This window comes from Aedes aegypti, chromosome 2 (assembly GCF_002204515.2).
Source record: "Aedes aegypti strain LVP_AGWG chromosome 2, AaegL5.0 Primary Assembly, whole genome shotgun sequence".
NCBI classification, from domain to species: domain Eukaryota; kingdom Metazoa; phylum Arthropoda; class Insecta; order Diptera; family Culicidae; genus Aedes; species Aedes aegypti.
Window position 1 is genome coordinate 402938179 of NC_035108.1, and position 15073 is coordinate 402953251.

Here is a 15073-nt window from a genome sequence, read left to right on the forward strand (position 1 = left end):
CTTCCGTGCCTGTTGTTCAATATTGCGCTTGAAGGTGTTATGCGGAGAGCCGGACTTAACAGTCGAGGCACGATTTTCACGAGATCCGGACAATTTGTTTGCTTCGCGGACGACATGGATATTATTGGGAGAAAATTTGAAACGGTGGCAGATTTGTTCACCCGCCTAAAACGCGTCTTCGGCGGCGTACAGGAGAACGGCGTGTGGCGGCGAAGTATGAACCACGAGCTCGCTCAACTCTACGGCGAACCCAGTATCGTGAAGGTAGCTAAAGCTGGAAGGATACGCTGGGCAGGGCATGTTGCAAGAATGCCGGACAACAACCCTGTAAAGATGGTGTACGAATCCGGTCGGAACAAAAAGGCGTGGGGCGCAGCGAGCTAGGTGGATTGACCAGATGCACCAGGACCTGGAGAGCGTGGGTCACAGTCGAGGATGGAGAGAAGCGGCCATGAATCGAGTGAATTGGCGAATTATTGTTGGCGAGGCTTTATCAAGATAATTGATGTAAAGCCAAATAAGTAAGTAAGTAGGATTTCTTCAGAAATTCATTCAGAGATTTCCTCGGGAATCATTCCATAGGCTTTTGCAAGAGTTTCTCCTGGATTGTTTCCAGGAATTTCACCGAGGATTCCTCTAGAAATTGCTCTAGATTTTCTTCAAGAGGTTCTTCCAGTGATTGCTACAGGAATCCCTCCAGCAACTTATACAGGGATTTCTCAAAAAAAACATCTCCAGGAAAGGAGCACCGGGAATAATCTCTAAAAAAAAATCACGGCTGAAACCCTGGAGGACTTCTTATTCTTTTTAGTGAAACTTGAAGAAACTTCAAAGGGAATCCCTGAAGAATAATTCATGTAGTGATTTTCTTGGAGAATTTCTGAAGAAAACTGTTGAGGAATCTCTATAGGAATTTATGATGTTATTTCTTGTAGAAACCCTAGATGATTTTTTGTGGAATTCCCGGAATAATTTCTGGAGCTATCTCTGAAGCAAATCTCAGGAATAATTCCTAGAGGAACCTTGAGAGAACTACCTGAAGAATATCTTGAGAAATCACTGGAGAAATTTATGAAGTAGTCCTTTAAGAAACTGTCGTAGTGTAACATGGAGAAAGCCTTGAGGACATCTTTGCAATATACCCTATAGAGATTTTCCTAGAGGAATCTTTGGTGATGTTTCTGGAAGAATTTTTGGAGGAATATCATGAGAATTCGCTCGAAGCATCTTTGTGAAAATCTCTGAAGAAGTTCTTCCTAGTAATCTCTCCAATAATTCCTGGAACAGTTTCCTGATGAGTCCTTAGAGAAATTCCTGAAGAAATCTCAGTCAAGGTTTAATGGAGGAATCTATGGTGGAATCACTGGAGGCATTTCAGCAGAAATTCCTTGAGAAAGTCTGTCGAAATCGCTATAGAAACATCCCTGCAATAAATCCTAGTGGAACTCCTGACGTAATTCCTGAACGAATTTCTGAAAGTTTTTCTGGATCCAAAGGGAATCCCCGAGAGAAATCTCTGTAGGGATTACGATAGAGATTATTTTGTAGGAAATTCGAGTGAAATCCCTGGAAGAATCTTCGAAAGAGTTCCTGGAAAACTGTGGTAGGGTCTGCAATTGTAGCGCTACTATAAAGTCTGTATGCATTTCGGATGCTAATTTGGGTCTTATTTTTAGTGCTCATGGTTACTAGGATCTCCTAATTTGACCATTTTCGATAGAAAAATCTGTGCTTTTACGCTACGATTACACAGCGTTACTAAAATGACGTTTTTGAGTGTCTCAAGGATCAAATTAAGTATCTCTAGTACATTTGGAGTCGCTCAATCCGATGCGGTTCTCAGATTTCATTGATGTTTACTTGAAATTTAAAGTATGATTTATCAAACTTTTTTATGTTCTTATCTACCAACCTTACAAAATAGGTTTTAAACTTTCTTTTCAGTTTAAATTTGGTTGGACCATACATTTAGATTAAATCGATTTTTTCAGCATTGAGCTTTGAACGTTTTGTAAACATTGTTAATAAGTATTGTTATACACATAAAGTTCAAATTCTGTGGCAAATTAAGTAAATAAATTGCCATACAAGCTGACAAACTTGCATGCAAGTTGACTGAAATAGTAAAATTTTGCATTTAACAGCTAATATTCCAAAAACTAGCTATGATGTGTTTGAAAACGGCAATGGACTCAGCAACCCTAAATTTAGTAAACAGCGGTATTTTGCTGCTTGATAGGTCTGTATTACAATAATGCAGTTTATTTCATTCAACATATAACCTGTAGTTGCTTCAAATACTTCATTATTCATAACATATCTAAGTTTGGCATACTCTATTAACAAAAATACAAAAAATCTTACTCTGATATTCCCAGCAAATCTCAATAAAAGTATTGACTATAAAATGATGAACGTGAAAAAAATGGTATGGCTAATTGTTTTTTTTTTTTTCTTTAGAGTTTTGACCACCTGATCACATAAAGTTTCACAATTCCCCATCATTCCTGCATAGGAAAGTGATAAGAGACGGCACGCGTCGTGTCTTGAGAAACCTGGTTGAGTTGACTCCCGCATCCAATGCTAAGACGACGACATGTTCGAAATTATTGCCGGGAGCTTTCGTCTCCGGCTCCGAATCTTCAGTGTGTTTGCTACAATGTAGTGAAAACTAAAACCTACACGGTTGTCAAACAGAGTGTCGTCGTCACGCCATGCATTCATTGCCTTGGTCGTCCAATGGTTAGCCATTGCCGAGCAACATTGAAATTTCTATATTTATGAATATTATATTGGTACACTCATCGAATGGTAATACAAAACTAAATGTGCCATTCATTTGGCTGTCGATGGTGCCCGAGTAGAATCATCCCATAGGGTGCGTATGATAGGCAAGATCCTTTAAAAAGCTTATTTACATCGTTCAGATAGAGGATGAATAATAACGGTCCCAAACAAGGGGTGAATCGCTGAGAGCAGTGTGCCAGGAACATTATTAACACCTCACCTCACCTACGCGGACATTCGTGGCATACTTTTGACAAATAAATTTGTTGAATCAAGAGCATAACTGGCATACCTGCTTATGTTTGTTGTTGTAGCTGATATCTCAGCCTCTATTGTCGAGACATCAGTATTTTTAGGAAGATGTGAGAATTGCGACGGAATGCCTGTGGGTAAAGTTGCTTCTGGTAGGACTCTCCATTTTGATATTTGTTGGTGAATGTGTTAGTCCAAGAACTCATGGTTTTCTGAATTTTGGCGCTAGAAAATGAGACACCGTGAAAATTACCTGCATTGTTTCGTATTGTTTTATATTGTTTATACGGTTTTATAATGATAAAAAAACATGATGCTATTTTTATATGCAATTCTAAATTTATCATTTAAAATTGTTCAATCTAGAATCACAGTGCCGTTAAGGTGAAGATAAATCGAAGCCAAACCTCAAATTTTCAAGAGCACGGATCTGTAGAACCAAACATCCGTTTGAACTGAAAATTTAATCGATTGGTCAAAAAAATGTCGTTGTATGGTCTTAATAAAAATATTTGCTCCATGTGTCCATTATGCCCCTAATTCCCCTAAGCTTCAATAATATCAATGGATTGCGCCTTTAAAGGAACAGTGTGTCGCTTTTAAAGGAACAGTGTCTAGCAAGGATTTTTCAAGGGGATTTCTTGTTGAATCACGACTTTTGTACTTTTGAATGATGAAAGAAAATGAAACCTATCGACTGATACATACAAATCAAACATTTAATTATTTATGAGACACTTGCCGTACCTACAAATTTTAAACATGAATTTTGTAAGGATGACCCCAGTTGTTTCACCATAAAATTCTTCAGGAATTTATTCAAAAATGTTTTACAAACCTAGAAAAAAATCCGGATTCCTCCAGGAGTTTATCAAGTAGTTCTTTGACAGATTAAGCTAGGATATTATCTAAAATTAATTAGTAATTTCTTCATGAATGACCTCACTGCTCCTGAATTGTCATTCTGATATCAAGATTTTTTTATGATTTATACCTGGAATATCTCAAAGTATATTTTCAGAATTTAGTCCAGAGATTTTTTAAGATTTAAGATTCGTTCAGGAAGTCCTGCGGATTTTTTTAAACATAAGGAACATCTTAAATAATTTATCGGATTTTTCCAGGTATGCCTCCGGGCAGTAGGATATTGGATATTTTTATAGAAACTATTGGGGGAATTTCTTAAGAATTCGGGAATTATTTCTAAGACAAATCCTATAATAATCTCTGATGAAAATTCCTGATGAATGCTTGCAATGATAAAGAATCCCTAAATTTTGAGGAAGACTTCATGGCTTTTCTATACAAATGGCGAATATAACATTTTAAATTATCAATCGAATTCCTGGAGGATTTTTAGAAGGTATTAGTTGAAAAACATCGCACGAAATTCCTAAAGAAATGTGTGTAAGAATAATTGCTGGTGTGGAACCTTAGATGATTCTTTTTAGAATCCATGGAGATTTTACTCCGGAATCGCTTGAAAGAGCTGCATAATTCGTGAATAAAATGTTGGAGTCCTTGAAAAAATCAGGAGCAACTTAATTAGGATTTTTTTTTAATTCCGTATGAAAATGGCTGGAAGAATTACTGAAAAAATCAGCGTATGATTAGAACAGGCTGTCTACTCGTTTATATTAATGAATTTTTCTGATGTTTTGAGAGTTTTCCGGTTTATAAAATCATTCCAGGTTCCAGAAATACTCTAACATTAGATGGAAAAATTCAATGATACAAGTTATTGTTGCTTCTAGACATTTTCTAAATGCATGCTGAAGCCATAGCTTATGTTCTATTCTACTGAACTGTATTTGATAATAATGAGGTCAGCTTTCTCTGTTCTTTAACGTTTCCAAAAAATCATTCATTATTGAAGAAGTTGCTTAAAAAATTAATTAAAAATATATTGTAGTTTTCCCGCGTTTTCAAACAAAATTCGATATATTCGATGTATTGGTCAACGTTATTAGAAATCTCCTTTTAAAGTATTCTATAGGGCTAAATTCCTAAATGTTGACTTATTCGAGTTTTTAAACTTTGGTAAAACCTCTTGCATTTTCTTCTTAGTTTTCATAGCCGTTTATATCGACTGTTTTTGAAATACTCATAAAATAAATGGAAAGAACTAGCCACGGTGGATAACGTTTGTCAGGCCTCGCTGGAATGATGCATTACGTAGATAGAACACCGATATTTTTGTGAACTTTCCGGGATCCCAGAAATGCCTGAAAAATAACAATTTCACCCGTTTCCCAGAAAGTCGAACCCCGGATATATTGGAAATCCTACTCTGGATGGAACGCCTGAAAAACAGCTAGCGGAACCTTTGAAATCTCATGTATAAATTATAGAAAGAATGACAGGAATAGAATTTTTCTGATGTGAAACCCCAAATGATTTACTTGCAGAATAATCCTTGGATGGAATGTTAGAGAAACTCCTAGCGAAATATTTGGAAGAAATGCTGTGAGATATTTCATGAGGGATCTTGGTTGGGTTTATTAAGGAATCAGTTCCTACAGATTTCATGGAATAATCCCTGAAGGAATTCACGGAGAAATTCCTAGGAAAATGCGTAGCTTAATTCTCGAGAAAATCCGTATAAAAAAGTTGGAAGAATTACTGGACACATCTCAAATATCTCCAACCCTAGCCTTTGTAAATTTTTCGTTAAAAAAATCCTGGGGAAATATTTGAAAGGTATTCAGAGTAACAACTGAAGAAATCTCTGAAGATAATTTTAAGAGAATTCCTGCAATTTTTTTTTCTGAGTAATCCCTGTGTAACTACTGGAAGTATCAGCGTTGGGCTGTTGAAAAATTTCCTGGAAATTGTTACTACTAACGATTTTCTTGGAAGAATTGCAATAGAAATCTTTGGAAGATCTCTCAGAATGACTTCTCACCAAGTCATCTATGGAGGAAATTCTAAAATAGTGTCTGGAAAATTTAACAGGGTAATCTCTATTAAAATTACATTTTTTGGAGTAAATTCTGGAGAAATTTCTCGTGAAAAATCTGTGGAGGAATTTTCAGACGAATTCCCGACAGAATTTATGGATGCCCGGAGGAGTCCCTGAAAGTATTCCGGAAGAAATAACAAGAACAATTACTGAAGCTTTCCCTCGAGGAATCTGAGAAGAAATTCTTAGATAATAACCGCGTAAGATTCTCTAGACTGGTACCTCAATATATTTGCACCAGGATTCACTACAAGCAAAATATAAAAATTCCATTGAAAATAGAGACTATTAAATAGATTAAAATTTAGAGACTTGCATTGAAATAATGACCAAGTCTCTAAAATGAGACCCGCTATCAGCCCAGTGATATCATTAGTAAATTTTGTGCACCTTAGATATTTTGAGACAATATATAAATCATCAATTGAAGAATTTTTTCAGATATTTACTCCGAACCTATGAATCTGATGCATTCAACGAGAAAGTTCCCTCCCAATTATCCTAATCGGATAGGAATTTTCACTTCCGTGCTGGGAGCTAGCTGGCCACCAATATAACGTCCCCGAGGGGAAATTGTCGGATGCAAGACAAAGCGCCAAATTTTCGATCGTTATTCGGTATATCCCAGCCAATGTCCACGCCTCCAAAGACACCGTGTTGACTCGACCGTGCGTCGTCACTATCGGAGGATTTTTACCAATTTCGTATGGTAAATCCGCCGCTTTCTGGTAAATACCATCGAAAGTGGTTTCGCGTTTTCGATTTTCCTCCTCTTCTCTCAGTGAACCAACAACGGATGCACCACTTTTCCACTAGCTGCCAACGAACCCAAAAATTCCATTTCACGGAACACTTTCGGGGAAAAGGTTGATGGCTAACGATGCACCTGCCTTATACGGGACTCTCTCTCTCTTTCACACTCACACCTGAACATCCCACAAAGAACACTTCCGATCCAAGGGAATATTCCGCTTTCCCTCACGTAACCAAATCACGTATCCAAACGCACCGTTTTTTAGTATAATTTCAGATTCTGGAACTGCAACCGTGGCACAAAACTTCACATTCGTTTCGGGTTTCGCGGCGGAGGCACTTTTTGCTGGCTGCAGTTCTTCCACGACGGCAATTCCCACCAGGTAAATACCTCTTCTCTAAGCCAGGTCCGCCGATGGTCACTTTCCCTATAGCAACAAACACCGAGGCACTGCCGAACTACTGACCGACCACCGATCGGAGGAACGTTCCGACTGCGAATGGCGATTCCTACCTATTATTGCGAATTGGACTGTCAAACACTAGCGAGCGATGATGATGGGAAATCAAAATAAAAATGTCGAAAAATGACGCATCCGATCGCGATCGTGGTCGCCGAGGTTTTGAAAACGCAAGCGGAACAAAAAACGATAGATGGATGGGCTGGACACTGCGGATTGCGACGAGGAACGGGAACAACGATCGCGCTTTTGCTGACGACGAAACTGAACCGATAGACAGACACTCGCGAGCACTCATCAACCAGGTGAATGTTGATAGGAGCGGGGAAAGGGGACGCAACACGATTTTACGACGATGAACGTTGGACAGATAAACGGAACGGGGCGGGCGCGAGGTGATGCCAAAGGAAAACAACAAACCCCGCGAAGACGGACGCGGTGGAAACGTCAAAAACAAAAAGCTTTTCACGCGACTGTTTTGACAGCTTGTGGGGATAGGAATGCTAGATTCTGATGCGTATGGGTTCGGCATTCGGGTGTTGTGCCGACAAAAGTTTAACCTTCCGGTCGTTTTGCGGATTGCCACCGTCAGAACCACCACGCTGCTGTTGTGAATGAAAAGCGAGGTTTTTTCAACTGTGTTGTACAAAATACAACAGCGCGACGACTGAAGTGTTAATACAAAAAGTTAAAAACATTTCACGCGTTCGCTGCGCAGACCTGCCTGCAGTTTCGAACGTAAGCCAAACTGTATTTTTCTGCGGCGGACCAAAGAAGATTTGGGTGTAAAATCAGAAAAAAGTCTGACCTGAAAAGATCAAAAATGGAACATATAATTTACTTGAATTTTTCCTAGTCCAAGTAATCATTATGAAAAAGAGAACACAATCTGGCATTCGTCATCAAGGGCTTTCTCAAAAATATTATTTAGTTCACTTTAACAAAAGTTCGCTTTAATATGTTAGAAACAGCAAGACTTAGTCGCATGGATGCTAAATGCTTGGTTTGCGGAGGTTCTTCTCGTACTAAGGACGTCTGTCCAGAGAAGGAAGATGCCGATAAATTTATATGCGCAAATTGCGGGGGCAATCATAAGTCAATTTTATGGGCTTGTCCTTCGCGTAGGCGAGTCGTCGAGGCTCGTGCCAGGCAGATGAACAGTAATGTCCGTTACGATAATGGTAGAGTATCGAGCAATACTCATTTTCAGCTAACGATCGCTTGATTAAGAATCATACCCATCAGGAAGATAATAATCATGCTCATTCACAAACTAATTTTAATTCATCGGGTAGCCGTTCGAATCTTTTAATTTCGAATGTATCTAACCAAGGAAAATCCTTTGTCGGTATCGTAGCAGGTAATTTGAACTCCTCCCATTTTCCTACTACACTGAGAACAGCGTTGCAGTTGAAAATTGGGCTATTGAAATTAGTCCGAACTAAAATTTGCCAGTTCGGAAATTATTCCTCCTCTGATTTCGATCTGTCAAAAATAAGTCTCCTCGGTAGCAGAGAATTATTAGCTGTGTTCAACGAGCTGCTCGAACTTGGTTACAACCACTTGCGAGTCAGCTTTTGGTGTTCATTGAGCCACTCCAACCTACTTCGAGTCGCTCGGGTTTGTGTTCATTGAGCCGAGTCCAACCAACTTCGAGTCGCTCGAAACAGGTTGGAAGCTAGAGTCCGAGCTAGTTCAACCAGCTCGCAGTAGCTCGTGTTTTTGACGTTTAAAACGTAAACATTGAGAAAAAAAAGCAAAATTCCGAAGCGATACGGATTGTTAAGTGCGCGAATTTTTTTTCACGTGGAATTCCGGTAAATTAGTAAAAAGAGTAAAAAGAGCGTTCATTGAGAAAGCAGCTTGGAGTTGCTCGAAGTAGCTTTGACAGTTATTTGTTGACAAAAAATACGAGCTAGTACAACCAACCCCGAGCAAGTTCGATCAAAGTCATTGAACACAGCTATTCACTCGTTCGTGTTTGTTGTCTACCTTTTTTTGCTCCCGCTTCGGTGTTTACGATATAGTCATCGGTCTGACCTTCCAGCTGCTCTCAGGATGTGACCGGAACTAAAACACACGACAAGTAAGCAGTGCTGGGAATGGTAATAGTAGTAGGCTTGAATTTCGCAAAAATCACGTGGCTTTCCCAGTACAGTAGTTCAAAAACGTGAATCTCATCAAGTAGCCTATGTTGGGTGCATGAATTTTCTACATCGTGAGTGTCATTGAAGGCTCTAAATGCGGGAAATGCAGCGGAAATACAGCGGGAAATAGAAAATTTTTCTACAGTAATTTTGGGTTGCCCTTAGCAACGGGTGTTTTGCAATTTTCAAGGCTCTTTGCCTACAGTAGCGATAGGCGTGAGTTTCACTAGCTTCGCTGACTGCGATTGGCTTTGTTTGACTACTGTAGAATGAATTTCAGATTTTTTCCCAACTCTGCAAGTAAGTAAAGTACGGAAAAGGATCCTGGTCAGAATATGACTGTTTATAGCAGTGATTCTTCCTCTTACAGTAACTCATGTTCCTTGACATGACTTCCTCCTTCTATCGGGTGTGAGATCACTGCGTCCATTTTTTAGAACTATTGTGATATACCCTTTTGCTTTTACAAAGACACTCAGTGGCGAGAACGCCACCGGAATACTTTGCGCGGTGACTGAACTTTTAGCCATCTGCCATTGATGGGCAGAAGTCCTAAGTTGCAGCATTGTGAATCCCCCAAACTGGTACGATCAGCCTGATAAAGCCGACCACTTCCCTGGGAGATGCGTTTCAAATATCGGCCGGCTTCAAAAAGGGCTTGCCAAATATTTTGGATCTTCGTTGTATAAGTGCACTGCAGGAGCAGAGAAGGTGTTGAGAGGTTTCGCACGTTTCACTACAGAAACGGCAATTTGGGTTTGGATGGCTCCGATCTTTTGTAAATGATATCTGCTGAGGCAGTGTCCAGTTATTAGACCGGTGTAAGTGCTGAGGTCCCTTTTGTTGAGACCATTGAGTTTTTGTGTTTGTTTCGAATTAATTGTGACGAATCTTTTGGACTGATTCGCATTGGAAACTGTTTTCCAATTGGATATAATTTGACTGGACAACCAGCTGTTCAGTTCAATATTTAGTGAGCAGTTTGATATGCCAAAGAATGGCTCAGGACCAATGAATGTATTGGTCGATCCATTCCTGGCTAGCTCATCGACAATTTCATTACCCTCTATACCCGTATGCCCCGGGATCCAATATAGTTTAACTCGATTGCGGATGGCTAGGTTTTTTAGAGCAAGTACACATTCCCACACTAATTTTGAGTTAAAAGTGTAAGCTTTCAGAGCATGAAGTGCTGCTTGGCTGTCGGAGAAAATACAGATTGTGGCATTTCTGTAATTCCTCTTTACGCTGAGCTGCACACATTCAATGATAGCATACACTTCAGCCTGAAAAACTGTAGGCCACTGTCCGAGAGGGACAGAGATTTTAGTTCTTGGTCCGTGCACTCCAGATCCAGAACGATTGTTCATTCTCGATCCATCAGTGTAGAATTTGATTGAGCCTGGAGGAATACTCGGTCCACCTTCTTGCCACTCTTGGCGAGAAGGAATGAACACCGTATATGGTATGTCATAATTCACAACCATTTCCATCCAGTCACTACATTTTTCTACAATTGGATTTATAGAAAATTCGCTTAGTATGCTTAGGTGACCAGCAGTGCCGTAGCGTGCGGTTGGCCAGGTTGGCATCCGCCAAGGGCGCCAGCCTTTAAGGGGCGCCAAAATGCGTCACGCATTTAGTAAATTTTGAAAAAGAGATAAATAAGAAATAAATAAGAGAAAGACAAAAGAAATTCCTTATCTTAACAATGGAAATTCTTAACAATTACTGAATCGCTTTCAATGATTATTTGATATTTTGGGTTAATAATTTCAAAATTTAACATTGGGGTTTGTATAGTTACTTGCTAAACCTCTATGTGATTTTCCTTGTATTTTTAATAGCCGTTAAAACTGGTTTAAGCATAAATCAAGTTTGTGGTGTTCAATAAGAGGTTCATATTGAGAAGAAATAAGGAAACATTCAAAATATGGCCTCATCAACTTTTTTTGTGAAGGCTTTTTGAAAACAAAAATTCTTTTGAGCTTGAATGAAAGTTATTGCGTAACAGCTATTTATTCCTGAAAGAAACTCATAAAATCTTTCACATGATTCTCAAAAAATTCTAAACAGGCGTTTTACATGATGAAAGCTGAGTTTTACGTGGAGTTTTGCAGAGTATTCTAAAAAAATACATCTGGGAAAAATTCTCAAATTCTCCCTGAATAATTTTTTTAAAGAATTTCATGTAAGTGAAGAGCAAACATGAGGTAAAAAGAATGGAATTAATTTGTTTTCCCAAATCTGAACATATTCTACACTGACTGACAAGAGTTTGTATTTTTTCAGAAATGTTTGATTTAGGGTAGATGATTAAGCATTAATAAATTTTAGATCACCTTACAATATCATTTCTGAAATACAACCCAAGAAGGGGAAATGTTGGGGGTTCTAGAACAGTTGAAATCTTCTTTTAGTAATTTACTCACACGAGTATCACTGAAAAAAAAAGCTATTGAGTAAGCAATGCTTAAAAATCATAGCAAATTAATTTTAATTTTTAACTTTATCTAAAGGATATGATAAGTTTACTTCCATTTATTGGAAAACTCTTGGCAAAACAACTAAAAAAATATTTTCTAGGGGAGTTGTTAAGCAAAGGCTTTGTAAAATTTCTAGAAACATCTGTAATTTGTTTGAAGCAAATGAAAATATAGTTAGCACATTGTTTTCAAAAGATTTGAAAACTCAAATAAATGGTCCAGTGATTTAAGAAGAATTTCATTAATGCTCAGTTGTTGATGCAGATGCGTATCATGAACAATAGTATTCTTATGAATCTTTTCAAAACATATTTCAGATAATCTTCAACAGTTCCCAAGAGGAACTATCTTGTACATACATTGAAATTAACCAAATATTTCAATGTACACTGCCCACACTATTATGGGTCACCTTGCCACGATTATTAGTCACTCTGTTCTGTACTCTAAATAAGTGAAATACTTAGGTCTCATCCTTTTCAAGAAATCGGCTCTGATATGGATCAGTTCCGGTTGAGCCTATAATTTTAAGATTCTTTTTGTAACGTTATAAGAAAAGATAAAGAGGTTTTGTGTCCTTTTGAGAATGATTTCAATATGATATCACTTAAAGGGGTTTTTCCTCTTTCAAAATTTTCCGTTAAATAAATAAATAAATAACTTAGGTCTCAACATGCTATATTTTGAGGATTTCGTAACTATTTTAAAAATAATTATTAATGGTGATTTACTATTATTCCACGTAACCATGTTGCTGAAGCTGTAATTTATGCATATAAACGGAATACATAAAGCTAGCATTACTAAATACAATTAATATTTATTTAAAATGGAAAAGGGCCCCTCTAGAGCCTGTTATAGTTATTCATGTTAAATAATGCACTCTAAATCCACTTTCAGTTGAACAGTATTATGCTAGCTTTATGCACACCGTTTATATCCATACTTTACAACTTGAGCTGCATGGTTACTTGGGATGTTTTACGAAAACTTTAATCATATAAAAACTTGCATCCTGAATACAATATTGATTTAGGGGCGCCCAATGTAAGGTTTGCCAAGGGCGCCGTGAGGCCACGCTACGGCTCTGGTGACCAGTTAAATCACCTGGCAGAAGGTTTATTGATCGTTTTAGCCTCAGAGCGCTTTTTTCAGCATCCAGCTTTATGAATTGATCTAGCCGGGGCAGATTAAGCATTGCATCTAGGGCGAATGAATGGGTGCTGCGAACTGCACCACTAATGGCGACGCACGCAGCGCGTTGGATTTTGTTCAGCTTGGCTCTAGCCGTAACCTCGCTTGTTTTCGGCCACCAAACAAGAGAAGGTAGGCTATTCTAGGCCGAACGATTGTTTTTATATATCCACATGATCATATTAGGTTTTAGGCCCCACTTCTTTCCACAGGTCTTTGAGCAGACCCACAGAGAATTAAGACCTTTATTTACCATGTTTTGAAGATGTGTGTTCCAATTGAGTTTAGCATCAAGCGTAATGCCAAGATATTTGACTTCATTTGAGTAAACCAATTGTGTTTGATTAAGGAAAAGAGGTTGCAGCTGTAACTTTCTGCGCTTTGTGAAAGGAACAATCGTAGTTTTTGAAGGATTTATCCCCAGTTTCTCTTTCAGACACCAGGAGAGCGTGTAATCGAGAGCTGATTGCATTCTTGCAGGGACAACGCTTTCAAATTTGCCGCGTACAATGATGACAACATCATCAGCGTAGCCAACAACCTCGAATCCTCTTTTTCCAAGCTATTAAGAAGATCATCCACCACAAGAGACCACAGCAAAGGTGAAAGTACCCCTCCTTGAGGACACCCCTTTGTGGCCATGACAGTGGCGCACGATCCGCTCAACTCGGATGAGATTCGGCGATTTGCTAGCATAGCATGTACCCAGGTAGCAATGCATGGGTCAAATTGTCTCCTATCCAGCTTTTTACGCTAGCTTGCTATAAACTTTGATTCACCCCCTTCTGACATTTTTTGCCAACACTATAATTTTTATAGCTGGGTCGCAGTAAGCTTTGCGGTTGTTGATTATTATTATGTTGTCAAAGAAACGCCAAATATTTTCATTATGTTGTTAGCTGGGTTTGGAGAAAATTGAAAAAGTATTTTATATTTACTTATTGTATACCTAATAACCCAAGTAACATTAGTAGCAGAACAATAGTTTATTCAACTGATATTAGCTTAAGAGTGATTTGTTCAACTGTTATTCAACAAAAATGTTTGTTGGGAATGGTTCTATTCTTTCAGGTTTATTGAAAGCTTATTAACAAGACTTTTGGCTGCAATTGTGCCTGTAAAATGAGTGTTGTTATCACGAATGAGCCAACGATGACGGTAAACAAATGTTACTCAAATAAATAAACGCGGTCGGTCGGATTTCTGATGGCATTTTTTTCGAACTTGCGCTCGAAATGGAGCATGGAAAAATTAAAGCGCATTGCACAAATAACAAGTACAATTAGAAGTGTGAAATTGCAAATGGAAGTGCGGGATGGCAACGGAACGGTCAAGTTCTTCAGCATGAGATGACGAATAAGTGAAATAAAAACATCAGACCGCTCCGATGCAATCTCGCACTTTTATTTACGATTTCGCACTTACAGGGGGGTCCAGTTAGCAATGCTATTTATAATACCTTTCCCCACCTTCCTACATCCTATCCTTAACAGTTCCCCGGTAAACCCCAGTCGGGAATACCTCATTAAAGTCATACCATGTTGGTTATGCATTGCGTTGTTCATAACCCACATAGATCTAGACGTAAACATATTTTCGAACATCTTAGATCATTTAACTTTTACATCTTTGCCCATTTTGCGAATATCTCGTCAGAATCACTCTGGCCAGAACGGATTTTCTCATGTATACATCATTGAAAAGTGAATGTCCTTATCGAGTTTATTGTTTTTTTTTTTTTAATTCTGCGGTGTTTCGGTTGCTCTTTTCGTATTCCTAAAAATAAATGCAATTAGTTACTAGAAAGATAGTATAATTACTGAAAATCAGAAAATGAAGCCTTTTAACTACCATGATATGTACAAACAAATGTAAACAGTGAAAATTCTTGACAGCTCAATCAACAATCTTAAATTCCAGCCTACTAAGAACAAGCTATAACATTTGTAGACAAAACATGTCAAATTCAATTCACCCCCCGTAGATTTATAGCTAGCGTAAAAAGCTGGATGCATTGCTGACACTATAGAC

The 15073-nt window shown here is 38.3% G+C and overlaps 1 protein-coding gene across 9 annotated transcripts in view; it reads right to left on the reverse strand.

Annotated features, from left to right (window-relative positions):
- LOC5580035 (tyrosine-protein phosphatase non-receptor type 21) overlaps nucleotides 1–7512 on the reverse strand; it is a 91322-nt gene extending 83810 nt beyond the window's left edge. For 3 of the 9 annotated variants that reach the window (XM_021847200.1, XM_021847199.1, XM_021847197.1), the window contains exon 1: nucleotides 7269–7512. The gene's annotated coding sequence lies outside the window, so the exon portion shown is untranslated. Of the gene's footprint in view, nucleotides 1–7010 lie in introns of all 9 variants that reach the window. The other 6 variants (XM_021847198.1, XM_021847196.1, XM_021847194.1 and 3 more) reach the window with 2 other exon arrangements.
- Nucleotides 7513–15073: the final 7561 nt, after the last annotated feature.